At 48.5% G+C, this 15,439-nt stretch overlaps 1 protein-coding gene across 4 annotated transcripts in view; it reads left to right on the top strand.

Moving 5' to 3' along the window:
* Window positions 1–276: 276 nt before the first annotated feature.
* The window catches only part of SULF2 (sulfatase 2), a 144,598-nt gene continuing 129,435 nt past the window's right edge, over window positions 277–15,439 (top strand). For 2 of the 4 annotated variants that reach the window (XM_064276177.1, XM_003411756.4), the window contains exon 1: window positions 947–1,034. The gene's annotated coding sequence lies outside the window, so the exon portion shown is untranslated. Of the gene's footprint in view, window positions 364–455; window positions 548–946; window positions 1,035–15,439 lie in introns of those variants that run through there. The other 2 variants (XM_064276176.1, XM_064276175.1) reach the window with 2 other exon arrangements.

Genomic DNA, 15,439 nt, shown 5'->3' with positions numbered 1-15,439 from the left:
TTATTAACGTGTTGTTACGAGGGGGCGCCCAGGCCGGGGCTGTCCCACACCCCGCGGAACACTTGGCTCCTTCCAGCTCGAAGGGAGGAGAAAAAGAAAGCGAAAAAGAGGCAAGAATCTCTTCGTCTGCAGCTAGGTGGACCTGGTCGGTGGCCCTCCTGACTTTATTACAATATTTGATTGATTACAGGTGCCCCCCTCTCCGTTTGTGTGGCGCGCGCCCGCTCACACACACACACACGCACACGCACACACACACACACGACTCGGGCTTGCGTCCCTCCCTCCCTCCTAGCTCTTGGACGAATCCCACATCTGTTTCAACTCTGCGCCGAGGGCGAGACGGGAGCGAGTGTGTGCCTGGTGAGTGTGCGTCCGTGTGTCCCGGGTAGGGTGCGCGCCCGTCGCCGGGAGCGCGGCCATCGGGGTCCGGAGGCATCGGGACGCTGCGAGCGGCAGGGACCTGGCTCGCCCCCCGTCCGAGGCCGGACTTCGGGGGCAAAGGCCGTGCGCCGGGGCAGCTGGGCCTCGCGTCCCCGAGCCGAAGGTAAAGCGTCGCACAGTCCTCGTCCCCGGCTCCCCGCCGCCTGCGGTCCCTGTCCCCAGTTCCCCGGCTCCCCGACGCCCACGGTCCCGGGCCTCGACTCTCCCAGCCCGCCGCTCCCTCCCCCGCGCGGAGGCCGGCAGCACGCGGGAGGAGGGGGCCTGGCCGCGCGGTGCCAAGGGGCTGGTTGGGGCCGCGCCGCCGGCCGCGCAGGGGCGACTAAGAGCGGCCCGGGCGGGGCGCGGAGACGGACTTTGGCGAGGGCGGCGCGCCGGGGCGGGGGCCGGGGCGGCGGCGGAGCAGGAGGCGGGGAGGAGGAGGAGGAGGAGGAGGGAGAGGAGGAGCAGCAGCCGCGCTCGCCCGGGGATGCAGCAGCGGCGGCGGCGGCAGCAGCAGCGGCGCGGAGTCCACTGCGCCCCGCGACCCGGCTGGGCTGCGGCAGAGGCAGCGGCGCCCCTAGCCGGCTGAGGCCACCCGGGTAGAGCTCGCGGTGAGTGGGGAGCAGGGGCAGGTGGGCGGGGCAGGGGAGCTGGGCCTGGTGGGAACCCCCAGTGGCTGGAGCCCGAGCCTCTCCTGGGTGCGAGCTCCGCCCAGGTGAGCCGGGGTCGGCCCGAGCGCCGCGCGCCAAGGGGTACCCGGCAAGCGGGAGGAGAGAGGCGCCGGCTGGCCGGCCGCAGGGGGATGACCCCTTTGACCCCGCAGGCGGGCTGAGCAAGCCGCTGACCCGCGGACGTGCCACTCCGTGCCCTGGAGGCCCCGGAGGAAGCGCGCCTGAGCCCGCCGGCCGCAGGAGAATGGCCCCGCTGACCCCTTTGGATTTAGACCCAACGGACGAGTTAGAAACCAGCCCACGTGGGGCTTGCCCGGGCAGGACAGGAGAAAGCGGTGCACCGGATCTCAGAGTGACTGGGAACTCGCAGATACCAGAAGGGCAAAGAGGATTGAAAAGGCAAACTTCCTTCCGGGCCGGGCGGACCCAGTTCTCATAGCCCGGTAGAGAGATCTTTCCTCCCCGGGCTCCCGAGGGTTTCAAAAGTCTGACTGCGAAGTTGCAGCGATTTCTAGGAGTGAACTTAAAAATAATCATTGCTTCTACCAGTTCATTCATCCATTCATTCCACAAGCATTTATGGCTCACCACCTCGTGCCAGGGAAACATGGGAAAACGTTATCTCCTCCCTGCCTGCCAGAGCCACCGATCCACATGGAGGGCAGCCGGGTAAAGATGTGGGCCCTAGAGTGGAAAAAAAAGAGTGGAGAAACCTGCAAATCCTAGTTTCCAACGGTGGCCTCTGTCGGCAATTCCCCACCTGCCCACAGACTGAAGGCCACGCCTCTGCATACAGTAGGCGCCTGCGTGCAGTAGGAAGAGCAAGCACAGGCCTTCATTTAGACAACCCCATTTTCCTTGCCCCCTTCCTGAAGGTTCTGATTCATCCCTTGCCCCTCTCCTTTCTGGACAGTCTTCCCTGCAGCTTGTTTTAATCACTTTTTGAGTTAAAAGTCAATATTTAATTAACCAAGTAATTACATTCAGCTTACGTTTGAATCTGGGTATTTGCACATCTGTCATGTTGGGACAGCCGCCCTCTCGCCCCTCCATCTGTCCCCTGCCTCTTTGCCACAGTGCTCCCCTCCCTCCTTTGGGGCAAAGAAGGGGAGGCTGCCCTGAGCAGATTCTCTGGGGAGGTACTTGGGAAGCAGGGGAAATGGGCTGTCCCCGGAGGACAGCCGGGCTGGCGACACTCCCCAGAGCAGGAAGAGTTACTCTCATCTTGTAGTTAATATGAAGGGGATTTCTTTCTTAACTCGGCTACCCATTACAGAACCACTAGAGGGTTTTAATTAAATTAGAGCCATTCATTAAATATGGAAAGGGGGTGGGGAGGACAGACTGAAGACCACTGGCCCTCCAGGATGTTCTCCCAGCTTTGCTTGTTGGCCAGGAGAGAAGACTCCCTCAGAACAGCCTGTCCGTGTGTGTAATTTAACGTTCTAATAAGCAGCTCAAAGGGTGATAGTGATGGACTTAACTAATGAGGTTGGACTTTTGCACATAAAGTATCTTCCTTCCTCCGTGAAGTTTACGTACGTAAAGGCGAGCTGTTGCTTAACTGCTCCACGGCTGGAGTGGGTTTGGGGTTTGAGCTTTGTGTATGTTTCCTGGATTTTATTTGAATTGATGGCTTTTTCTGAAACCCTAATAACATGTGAAGTTTTCAAGCTTAAGGATTAACTGATGAGTTGATTGTAAAAAGCTTGGGCTTGACGACAACAATGTGGCTATGCGTGGCAGTGTGTGTATGTGTGTGCATGTGCACACATGTGGCAGTACGTGTGTGTGCACGCACGTGCGTAGCGGTATTATATGTGTGTGCATGCATGTGCATGTAACAGTGAGTATGTGTGTGCTCGTGTAGCAGTGTGTGTGTGCATGTGCACATGCGTGTGGCAGTATATGTGTGTGCATGTGACAGTATGTGTGCTCGCGTGGCAGTGTGTATATGTGTGTGACAGTGTGTATATGTGTGTGCGTGTGGCAGTGTGTATATATGTGTGCTTGCATATGCGTGTGACAGCATGTGTGTGTGTGTGGCAGTGTGTGTATATGTGCATACATGTGGCAGTGTCTGTGTGCTCGTGTGGCAGTGTGTATATGTGTGTGCATGTGGCAGTGTGTATGTGTGTGTGCACAAGTGGCAATATATGTGTGTGCATGCACATATGTGGCAGTGTCATGTGTGTGCATGAGTGTGCATGTGGCAGTGTGTATGTGTGTGCTCATGTGGCAGTGTGTATATATGTGTGCATGTGCACATGTGTGGCAGTATGTGTGTGTGTGCACGTGCACATGAGTGTGGCAGTATATGTGTGCGTGCACGTGCGGCAGTGTTATACGTGTGTGCATGAGTGTGCATGTGGCAGTGTGTATGTGTGTATGTGTGTGCTCATGTGGCAGCGTGTATATGTGTGTGCATGTGCACATGTGTGGCAGTATGTGTGTGTGCATGCACGTGTGTGGCAGTGTTATACGTGTGTGCATGTGGCAGCGTGTATGTGTTTGCTCATGTGGCAGTGTGTATGTGTGTGTGCACATGAGTGTGGCAGTATATGTGTGCATGCACACGTCCAGTGTTATACGTGTGTGCATAAGTGTGCATGTGGCAGCGTGTATGCGTGTGTGTGGCAGTGTGTTTATGTGTGTGCATGCACATGTGTGTGGCAGTGTGTGAGTGCGCCTGCACGTGTATGGCAGTATGTGTGTGTGTGTGCACAAGTATGTGTGTCCTGTCCAACAGCTTGATGCGACAGTCATCTGAGGACCCAGTTGGTATGCATTTGCACACCCACTGACACTTTTTGATTTTGTTTCTTTTCTTGGTTTGTGACTTAGGAGATCTCATGTGTTATAGAATAGAACTTCTCCATCGGGTTTTCTTGGCCGTAATCTTTACGGAAGATCACCAAGCTTTTCTCCCACAGTGCCGCTGGATGGGTTCAAACTGCCAACATTTTGGTTACCAGCCAAGTGCAACTGTGTGCAAACCAGGGACTTTTGCATGCCTGCTAATGTTTGAAAGCCTACCTTTTTATTCGGGGCTAACGTTTCCCTCTCTGTTTTTCTGGATCTGGTCAAACCAGGCAAGTCTGGGCCTACCTCTGGGGGGCAGCTTCTCATCTCCTGAGTTAGCCAGATGGGGATTGTCACCCACTCCAGCACGTGTTGGCCATTATGTGTTTATAGACTTTGCCCCTCAGAAGGAGACCGAGAGCCATGTCCTGCAGAAGATCAGCATTTCTGCCCACTTTGTAGTTAAAAGAAAGGACTTAGCCTAGATTTAAGGTGGTAGGTAAGGCTTTCCTAGTGTTTCATAGGCCAGGCACTGTTCTGAGTCCTTTACACATATTAATGCATTTAATCCATGTGACAACCCTGTGAACTAGGTGCTGTGGTTGTCGCGTGTTAAAGATAGGGGAACCAAGGCACAGAGAGGATTCTTGACTCACCCTCAGCAGGTAAGTGGTGGAGCCAAGGTTCAAAGCCAGGCGCTCAGGCTCCAGGGCCCATGCTCCAAACCACTGTACCATCCTGCCTCAACAACCTTGGCCTTTTCTTCCAAATGTAGAAGAAACACTTGCTCGGCGGAAGAAAACCTATTGAGACAATAAAACTTCAGGAGGTAGAGACTCCCCCAGTAGTCCCACCTGTGTCCACTAGCATCCACTTTTGGGGGAGTTTCAGGTTTGTGTTTTGCTTTCCTTTGTGCTGGAGAAAACATGCAGTTTCTGGTGGCTTTTCATTCTGCCTGTGAGGCTGCACACATGTTGCCCTCTACTCAAAATGCGAAGTGGGATACCAAATATGGCTGAAGAGAAAAAACTACAGCGTCCGAGAGGAAGGTATTAGTCCCTGAAATCACAGTGAGACCCTTCTGTGACTGGAGACAGAGTTGTGCTAGCCTGTCTCTCCAGGGGTGGTTGCGGGTCCAGAACACTGCTTCCAGCTGGGCCCTGTGGCCAGTGGATGGGGAAGGCGAGGCCTCTCACGCTGCCCTGTTGGCTAAGGAGGACTTCCTGGGGCCCGGCCTTTACTGGGCCTTCTTGTGAAGGCCTCTGTTGGGGAATCTGCAAAAGCCCCTCATCTCGCCAGATTCAAGGCGCTATCTAATTGGGAGATTATTAAGATCATTATAATAAATTGGCATCCTGAAAAATGGTGAGATTGCCTAATTGGGGTGGTTGCTAGGGAACCAGCCTGACTCAAAGCCTAAAGGGGAAGAGGTGCTGGCCTGGCTACGGTTAGGTGTTAGGGTGTTAGGTGTTAGGGCTACGGTTAGGTGTTAGGGCCACGGTTAGGTGTTAGGGTTATGGGCCCAGAGCTAACAGGCAGGAAGTGAGAGAAGCCTTCTTCATCCATGTTGGCTGGTGTTTACTGAACAGCTGCTCTGTGCAAATTGCAAATGGAATACCAGTTGGGGTATTTTCCCAGAAGGACAGCAAAGTAATCAAAATCCTTCCTTTTGTAAGCAGCAGAAAGGGGGAAAGAAAACCTCTCCAACCAGCTTAAGAGGAAACAACCGGACTTGCTGGCCTTCATAGCCCAGAAGTCCTCAGGTAGCCCTGCCTTCAGGTGCGGCTGGATTCTAGGCTCAAACAGCATCCTGAGAAGTCGGTTTCTCACCGTCTCTGCGCTGCCTCCACGGAGTTGGTTTCTTTCTCCAACTCTGAGGGGCAGAGTGGTTAAGAGAGCCAGACTGCCTGGCTGCCTGCCCCGCGGTGTGAACTTGAGCTTGGTACTTAATCTTTCTGTACCTCACATTCTCATCTGACAAATGAGGATGATGATAGCACCCGTCTCCTGGTTTGTGGTAAAGGATAAAATGAGATCATCCATGTCAAGTGCTTAGTGCGGGTCTGACACAGGTAAGCCCTCTATAAACATTGGCTGTGACCATACTTGAGGTGTCAAGATGACGGCTGAGGAGCTGGCGCCTCATCTTCTCTGGGCCAACCACACAGTAAAGAGCCTTTGGTAACGCCCACCCACTCCCCAAGTGCCCCTCTGGTTGGACTGTTCTATATCATGTGCTCACTACTGAAGCATTCACGAGCCAAGGCAATGAATTGCCAACAATTGACTTAGGCCAGGGTCGCAGTTCCCACCCTAGAGCTGGAGGGCTGACCAACTGAGGCCCCAAAGCCTGAGGGAACAAAAAACCAGCCAGTTACTGTGGATTCTGACTCATGGCGACCCCATGTGTGTTGAAGTAGAACTGTGCTCCATAGAGTTTTCACTTTGGAAGTATATTTCCAGGATTTTCTTCTGAGGCACCTCAAGGTAGACTCAAACCACTAACCTTTCAGTTAGCAGCTGAGCACTTAATCTTCTACCACCTGGAGACCCCACAGGGACTCCATAGTTCCCCAGTAAAAAAGAAGCCTAGTTGCTAGGGGACAAATAGCCAATGCCTGTGACCAGAGGGGAGGGAAGGGGGGACGCTAATGTGAGCGGTGATGGTAATGGAGTTGTCTCCATTCTGTCTCAAGGGTGCAGCCTAGCCTTGATCCTGTGCTTTCTGGCGGCCACCTTCCACCATGAGAATTGTCTGGAGATATTTGTTCAAAAAGGAAAATTCCAGACTCCACTGAATCAAACTCCCAGGGAGGATCCTGGAAGCTAGGCAATGAACCAGTGTGTCAGTAGGGAGGTTTGGGAAAGAGAAACCCTGTCTTCCTGCCTAACGTGGAGGCTGCGGAAGGCAGGGAAAATGCTCTCCAGGAGAACAGGGTGTGAAGGCTTTCAGTAAATTGCTGTACACATTCAGAGGGCATTCTTTCTCTTTGTCAGCACCCATGGAATTTGTGTGTGTGTGTGTGTTTTAGATGAAAGTTTACAGCTCAAGTTAATCTCCCATTCAAAAACTTATATACATATTGTTTTTTTACATTGGTTGCAATCCCCACAATGTGACAGTACAAACCCCCCTACGTACACACCAAGTTCCCTGTGTGCATTCGTCCAGTTCCTTTCCCTTCCTGTCTTTTGGTCTCGCTTTTGCACAGGAGTTGCCCATTTGATCTCTTCTATTTGATTGAACTGAGAAGAAGCATGTTTCTCATGTGTGTTATTTTTTGTTTTACGTTGTTGTTGTTAGGTGCCGTCTAGTCGGTTCCGACTCATAGCGACCCTATGCTCAACAGAACAAAATACTACCTGGTCCTGTGCCATCCTCACAATTGTCGCTATGCTTAGCCCATTGTTGCAGCCCCTGTGTCAGTCCATCTCATTGAGAGGCTTCCTCTTTTTTGCTGACCCTCTACCGAGTATGATGTCCTTCTCCAAGCACTGATCCCTCCTGACAACATGTCCAAAGTATGTGAGATGCAGCCTCACCATCCTTGCTTCCAAGGACCATTCTGGCTGTACTTCTTCCAAGACAGATTTGTTCATTCTTTTGGCAGTCCATGGTATATTCAGTATTCTTCGCCAATACCACAATTCAAAGGCGTCAGTTCTTTGGCCTTCCTTATTCATAGTCCAGCTTATTCATTGTCCAGTTTTCACATGCATTGAAAATACGTGCTATTGAAAACACCATGGCTTGGGTCAGGCACACCTTAGTCCTCAAGGTGACGTCTTTGCTTTTTAACACTTTAAAGAGATCTCTTACAGCCAATTTTCCCAATGCAATGTGTGTTTTGATTTCTTCACTGCTGCTTCCATGGGTGTTGGTTGTGGATCCAAGTAAAATGAAATCCCTGACAGCCTCAATCTTTTCTCCCTTTATCATGATGTGGCTTATTGGTCCAGTTGTGAGGATTTTTGTTTTCTTTATGTTGAGGCATAATCCATACTGAAGGCTGCAGTCTTTGATCTTCATCAGTAAGTGCTTCAAGTCCTCTTAATTTTCACCAAGCAAGGTTGTGTCATCTGCATAATGCAGGTTGTTAATGAGTCTTCCTCCAATCCTGATGCCCTGTTCTTCTTCATATAGTCCAGGTTCTCGGATTATTTGCTCAGCGTACAGATTGAATAAGTATGGTGAAAGGATACAACCCTGACGCACGCCTTTCCTGACCTTAAACGATGCAGTATTCCCTTGTTCTGTTGAAACGACTGCCTCTTGATCCATGTACAGGTTCCTCATGAGCACAATGAAGTGTTCTGACATTCCCATTCTCCAAATGTTATCCATAATTCGTTATGATTCACACAGTCAAGTGCTTTTGCATAGTCAATAAAGCACAGGGAAACATCTTTCTGGTATCCTCTGCTTTTAGCCAGGATCCATCAGACATCAGCAATAACATCCCTGGTTCCACATCCTCTTCTAAATCTGGCTTGAATTTCTGGCAGTTCCCTGTCGATGTATTGCTGCAGCCGCTTTCGAGTGATCTTCAACAAAATTTTGCTTGCGTGTGATATTAATGATATTGCTCAATAATTTCTGCATTTGGTTGGATCACCTTCTTGGGAGTAAGCATAAATATGGATCTCTTCCAGTCAGTTGGCCAGGAAGCTGTCTTCCAAATTTCTTGGCAAAGACCAGCGAGCACTTCCAGGGCTGCGTCCAATTGTTGAAACAGCTCAATTGGTATTCCATCAATTACAGGAGCCTTTTTTTTCGCCAGTGCCTTCAGTGAAGCTTGGACTTCTTCCTTCAGTACTGTTGGTTCCTGATTATATGTTACCTCCTGAAATGGTTGAACGTTGACCAATTCTTTTTGGTATGGTGACTGTGTATTCCTTCCATCTTCTTTTGATGCTTCCTGCGTCGTTTAGTATTTTCCCGGTAGAATCCTTCAGTATTATTACAACTGGAGGTTTGAATTTCTTCTTCAGTTCTTTCAGCTTGAGAAATGCTGAGCCTGTTCTTCCCTTTTGGTTTTCTATCGCCAGGTCTTTGCACATTTCATCGTAATACTTTACTTTGTTTTCTCAAGCTGCCCTTTGAAATCTTCTGTTCGGCTCTTTTACGTCATCATTTTTTTCCTTTTGCTTTAGCTACTCGACATTCAAGAGCAAGTTTCAAGGTCTCTTCTGGCATCCAGTTAGGTCTTTTCTTTCTCTCCTGTCTTTTTAATGACGTCTTGCTTTCTTCATGTATGCTGTCCTTGATGTCATTTCATAACTCGTCCGGTCTTCGGTCACTTGTGTTCAACATGTCAAATCTATTCTTGAGATGGTCTCAAAATTCAGGTGGGATATACTCAGGGTTGTACTTTGGCTCTCATGGACTTGTTCTAATTTTCTCCAGTTTCAACTTGCATATGAGTAATTGATGGTCTGATCTGCAGTTGGTCTCTGTACCTTGTTCTGACTGATGGTATTGAGCTTTTCCATCGACTCTTTCCACAGATGTAGTCAGTTTGATTCCTGTGTATTCCATCTGGCAAGGTCTATGTATATAGTCAATGTTTATGTTGGTGAAAAAAAGTATTTGCAATGAAGAAGTCGTTGGTCTTGCAAAATTCAATCATGCAATCTCCAGCATCATTTCTGTCACCGTGGCCGTATTTTCCAACTACGAATCCTTCTTCTTCACTTTCAACTTTTGCTTTCCAGTCACCAATAATTATCAGTGCATCCTGATTGTATGTTCTATCAATTCCAGACTGCAAAAATTGGTAAAAATCTTCAATTTTCTTCATCTTTGGCTTTAGTGGCTGATGCCTAATTTTGAATAATAGTCGTATTAACTGGTTTTCCTTGTAGGTGCATGGATATTATCCTATCAGTGACAGCATTGTACGTCAGGATAGATCTTGAAATGTTCTTTTTGACAATGAATGCAACGCCGTTCCTCTTCAAGTTGTCATTCCCGGCATAGTAAATCAAATGACTGTCTGACTCAAAATAACCAACATCAGCCCATTCCAGCTCACTAATTCCTAGGATATCAGGCTTTATGCATTCCATTTGATTTTTGATGATTTCCAATTTTCCTAGATTCATACTTTGTATATTCCATGTTCCGATTATTAATGGATGTTTGCAGCTGTTTCTTCTCATTTTGAGTCATGCCACATCAGCAAACGAAGGTCCCAAAAGCTTGACTCCGTCCACGTCATTAAGGTCGACTCTACTTTGAGGAGGCAGCTCTTCCCCAGTCATCTTTAGAGTGCCTTCCAACCTGAGGGGCTCATCTTCTAGCACTGTATCAGACAATATTCTCTGCTATTCATTAGATTTTCACTGACTAATTCTTTCCAGAAGTAGACTGCCAGGTCCTTCTTCCTCGTCTGTCTTAGTCTGGAAACTCAGCTGAAACCTGTCTGCCATGGGCGACCCTGCTGGTATTTGAATACCAGTGGCATAGCTTCCAGCATCATAGCAACACACAAGCCCCCACGGTACCACAAACTGACAGACGTGTTTTTTGTTTTATAGGCCTATCTAATCTTTGTCTGAAAAATGGGCTTCAGGAATGGTTTCAGTTCTGGGTTAGTGCAGTATCCAGGGCCGTAGTCTCGGGGGTTTCTCCAGTCTCTGTCAGACCAGTAAGTCTGGTCTTTTTTCGTCCCCCGGAATTATTGAGCATCTACTGAGTGCTAGTTGCTGTGTTAGGCTCTGGGGTGAACAAGACAGAAGCCTGCTTTCCTGGAGCCCCCGTTCCAGAGGGTGAGAAACAGATGCTAAACAAGCAGACACATCCATGAGTCTTTTGGAAGGTGACAAGCTCTACGGTGGACACGCAAAATAGTGACTTGATGGAAAACGACCACATCGGTGGGAAAGGGGTGAGGGACAACGTTCGGCAGGAGGTCAGGGAAGGCTTCTCTGAAGATGTGACCCCTGAGCCACGGCCTCACTTTTGAGAAGGAGCTGGTGTCTGGTGAGAAGAACGTTCCAGGTGGAGGGAAGAGCAAGGACAAAAGCCCAGAGGAGGCATGGCCTGCCCAGGACACCTGTACCAAATACAACAGCAGCCCATTGGGATGGAGGGTAGTGGGTGAAGGGAGGGTGGTAGGAGGTGAGGTCAGAGGTGAACCATATAGGCCAGGGTGAGAAACTCAGATTTTATTTTAATGAAATGGAAAGGCATTGAAGCGTTTTTAAGTGAGGGAATGGCGTGATTTCTGTTTTCGAAGATCTCTGTGGGTACCATGAGAAGGATGCCTTGTATGTGGAAGCTGGGGGGCCAAGGCAGTGGTGTCACTAGGGTTGGTGTCAACCCCCATGGACCGCCTCCTGTACCAGATCATACAGAATCCTTAGAGATGTTTTTTCACTAATGTTCCTCGTAAATCATTATTCCCATATATCACTCCTTCTTTACCTTTGATTACTACTTCATTCTCAAAGAAGTATTGATATAAGTTCACAAATCCTAATTACCACAATATTTTGTCAAATTTCACCAAGAAATTTGACAAAATCAGCAACTATAAAAACACTGGCAGCAATGAAGACAACAGTGCATGCTAGTAGCGTGTGCAGATGAAACCATGTGATTCAAAGCGTCATTGTAATTGGGTAGTAATGACAGCTCTGACCAGAGTGCATTAGAAGGTTCAAAAAGTAAATTAGCATAGAGTTTTAGCCTTGTAAGTATATTGATACTTGTACTTGGGCTTACAAAAAAATGTTTTTGCTGTTATAATTAACTATAGGAATATTTTTATGGACAGTCATTTTGGTGTCACCCCCTCTGACGGTGTCACCCAGTGTGGTCCACACCCTCCGCACCCTCCTGGTGACGTCGCTGAGCTAGGGTGGGCCTGACGGTGGTATCCGTGGAGATGGTGTAAATGGGTGCATCGGGGATAGATTTTGGGGATAGAGGCAGTAAGACTTCCTGGTCGTTCTCAACCTGGTTGATTTTGTTCCTCAAGGGACACTTGACAATGTCTTGAGACATATAGTAGCCACCACTGGGGGGCGGAGTTGATACTGGCACCTAGTGGGTAGAGCCTAGGCACATTGCTAAACATCCTAGAATGCACAGAACAGACCCCACAACAAATTGTTTTTGTTGTTAGTTGCCACCAAGTTGATTCCAACTCATGGAGATCCCATGTGTTGGCAGAGTAGAACCATGGTCCACAGGGCTTTAAAGGTTGTGACCCTTTGGAATCAGATAGACAGGTTTGTCTTCCAAGGCACCTCTAGGTGGGTTTGAGCTGTCAATCTTTTGGCTGTTAGTTGAGCACTTAACCATTTGTACCACCCAGGGACTCACAAAACAAAGGATCCATCCCCAGATGTCAATAGTGCCAAGGAATCAAAGATGACTGGCAGCCCAGCATAAGGTGATTCCTAAATGGGGAGGACTAGGAGAGAAGGTTTGGTGGGTAGGTTGATGGGGGAGATCAGGAGTTTAGTTCTGGAGGTGTTGGGTTTGAGCTGCCACTCTACCTGGATGTCTGAAAGCTCGCTGGTTGGGGGATATACAAGCCTGGAGCTGGTTGAGGCTAGCAACCTAAATCTGAGCGTCATCAGCAAACTGATGCTACTTTAAGCCATGGGACTGGGCTCCATCAACAGGGAGGATGTATTCTCTTCTCTGCTGTGGTTCTCCCCTGCTCCACCCAGTGCCCATCAGGCCTCTATTTGCTGACTATTTTTAGCACGTCCCACATGCTCACTCCTCTTGGTGTTCCCAGGCCAAGCCCCTCCTTTTCCCCCCTGTGCTGCTTAGTGGTTAGCAGATAGAACTAAGTAATGGTCACTTGGTAGCAGATCCCCTTGGGAAGTTGCTTAGGATCCTGTGGGATCCCGGTCCTCACAGGCAGCACCATTCTTCCTTGGTGGACCAGCTGCTGGCATGGCCTCTGAGCGTCTCCTCCAGCCCGATTTTGTGAAATTTTACCAGAGACCACCACTGTTCTGAGTTCCCCATGGTCTCTTCATTTGATTCCAAAGCACACGTTGCCCAGTGGCCTTGGCCTCTGACACATGGTGTCGTCTTATGAAAGGCCTGGCCCACAGCTCTGCACACCTGGACCTTTCTGGAGACGTCTGTAAATTCGATCTTACTCCCAGAGTCGTTGGTTGTGAGCAGCTCTTGTGTATGTGAGTTGATGGGCTGGGACATCCCTGGGGATCATGAGCTGTGCCCAAGATGTGTTTGGCCAGGTGGGAGCCAGATGTGTTCAGGAAAGAAACCAGCCAACACCCTTTCTTGTTGGCTTTGAGTCAGGGTCCCAGTGGGGGATTTGACCCATCTCAGTAGCCAGAGAAGTGGAGCTTTTTTGAAAGAGGCTGAACAAAACTGTTAGCCAACAGAAGTTCAGGGGATGTTCATGCTCTGGTGAAAATCAGACCCTCCAAAAGCTGCGTTAGAGACAGACGCTGTCCACGGACTTCTGAATGCAGGTCATTCATCTCACTAGTTCAGAGAACACGAAAGCCTGCTGGGATTCTTAGTGGCTTGGAGGCCTAATCATTTGAGCACTCAGCTGTTTCTATTGCTTAAGCTGAGAGTAGCTTAAGCAATAGAAACATTTAATGATCTCATGTACCAAGGGTTCCAAAGGCAGGGAGTGCCTAGGCTGGCTTGGCAGTACAATGATGTCATTAAGGACTCAAGATCTTTCTGTTCTCTTCCTCTGTCCTCATCATGTCTTTGGCCCTGTTGCCTCATGGTCTCAAAATAGCTGCCACAGCTCCAGACATCACATCCTCATACAAAGTGGGAATAAAGGGGTAGACTCCTTACTATCTCTCTTTTAATCAGAGAGCAAAAATCATTCCAATAAGTCCCCACCCCAGCAGACTTCCTTGGGTCTCATTCTTCCAGGGCTGGGTTTTGCTGTTAGTTGTTGTCAGTTGCCTTCACGGTGGCTCCAACTCATGGCAAACTTGTGTATAACAGGATGAAATATTGCCTGGTCTTCTGCCATCTTCACGATCATTAGTGTGTGTGAGTCCATTGTGGTGGCCCTTGTGTCCATCTCATTAACGGTTTCCCTCGTTTTTTTTCTTGGTCCTCTACTTTACCAAACATAATGTCCTTTTCTAGCAGTTGGTCTTTCCTGATGACTAAAGTAAGCAAGTTGAAGTCTCACCATCCCCCCTTCTAAGGCACATTCTGGTTGTATTTCTTTTAAGAGTGATTTGTTTTAGGTTTTGTACTCACCCCTAAACATGATACTAGGGAAGGGAAATGGGATTTTCATGTTTGACTTAGCTCAGGGGTTCCCAGTATTAATGGATCAAACACTCTCTTCTTATAGCAATTTTTTTTAAATATTTTACTGTGTTTTAGGTGAAAGTTTACACAGCAAATTAGATTCCCATTCAACAATTCATACACAAATTGTTTTGTGACATTGGTTACAATCCTGTAACGTGTCAGCACTCTCCCCATTTCCAACCTTACCTGCCCCATTTCCATCCATCCAGTTTCCCTGCCCCTCCTTGCCTTCTTATCTTTGCTTTTGGGTAAATGTTGACCATTTGGTCTCATATAGTTGATTGTTAAAAGAAGCGTGTTTCTCATGAGTGTTATTATTTATTTTACAGGCCAATCTATTATTTAGCTGAAAGGTGACCCCCAGGAGCGGCTTCAGTTTCAGGTTAAAAAGGCATCTTAGGGTGATAGTCTCCGGGGTTCGTCTAGTCTCTATCAGTCCAGTAAGTCTACTATTTTTTATGAATTTGAGTTTTGTCCTATATTTTTCTCCCATTCTAACTAGGGCCTTCTGTTGTGTCCCTGGTCAGAACAGTTGATAGCAGTAGCCAGGCACCATCTAGTTCTTCTGCTATCAGGCTAGAAGAGCCTGTGGTTTGCGTGGGCTTATAACAAATACTTTTAATGCCAGGCTTACTTAAAATTAAATTTGTAGATAATATAGCTTACCTACACACATGATTTTTTTTTAAATCATGTATGTATAGTATATATACTATATATACTATACACACATGATTTTTTTTTTAATCAATAAAATACCCTGACTGTAATTGAAAGGAAGATTAAAAGGAAAGTGGTTTATAATTAAAAATATATATTGCCATATGTAAGTACTGGGAAAGCCTGGTGGCATAGAGGTTAAGTGGTATGGCTACTAACCAAAGAGCCGGCAGTTCAAATCCACCAGGCGCTCCTTGGAAGCTCTATGGGGCAGTTCTACTCTGTCCTGTAGGGTCGCTGTGAGTCGGAACCAACTTGACGGCACTGGGTTTGGTTTTCTTGTTTGGATGTAAGTACTGAGGTACAACTACATTGCTGCTGTTGTTGCTGGGTGCCGTCAAGTCGAATCTGACTCACAGTGACCCCATGTGACAGAGCAGAACTGCCCCATAGGGTTTTCTAGGCGGTAATCTTTACAGGAGCAGATCACCAGGCCCTTCTCTGGCAGAGCCACTGAGTGAGTCCATACTTCCAACCTTTTGGTTAGCAGTCGAGCGCTTAACCATCGCACCACCAGAATTCCTTTACAACTACA

Source organism: Loxodonta africana, chromosome 24 (assembly GCF_030014295.1).
Source record: "Loxodonta africana isolate mLoxAfr1 chromosome 24, mLoxAfr1.hap2, whole genome shotgun sequence".
In the NCBI taxonomy this organism is placed as follows: domain Eukaryota; kingdom Metazoa; phylum Chordata; class Mammalia; order Proboscidea; family Elephantidae; genus Loxodonta; species Loxodonta africana.
This window is presented reverse-complemented; position numbering and strand designations above follow the sequence as displayed.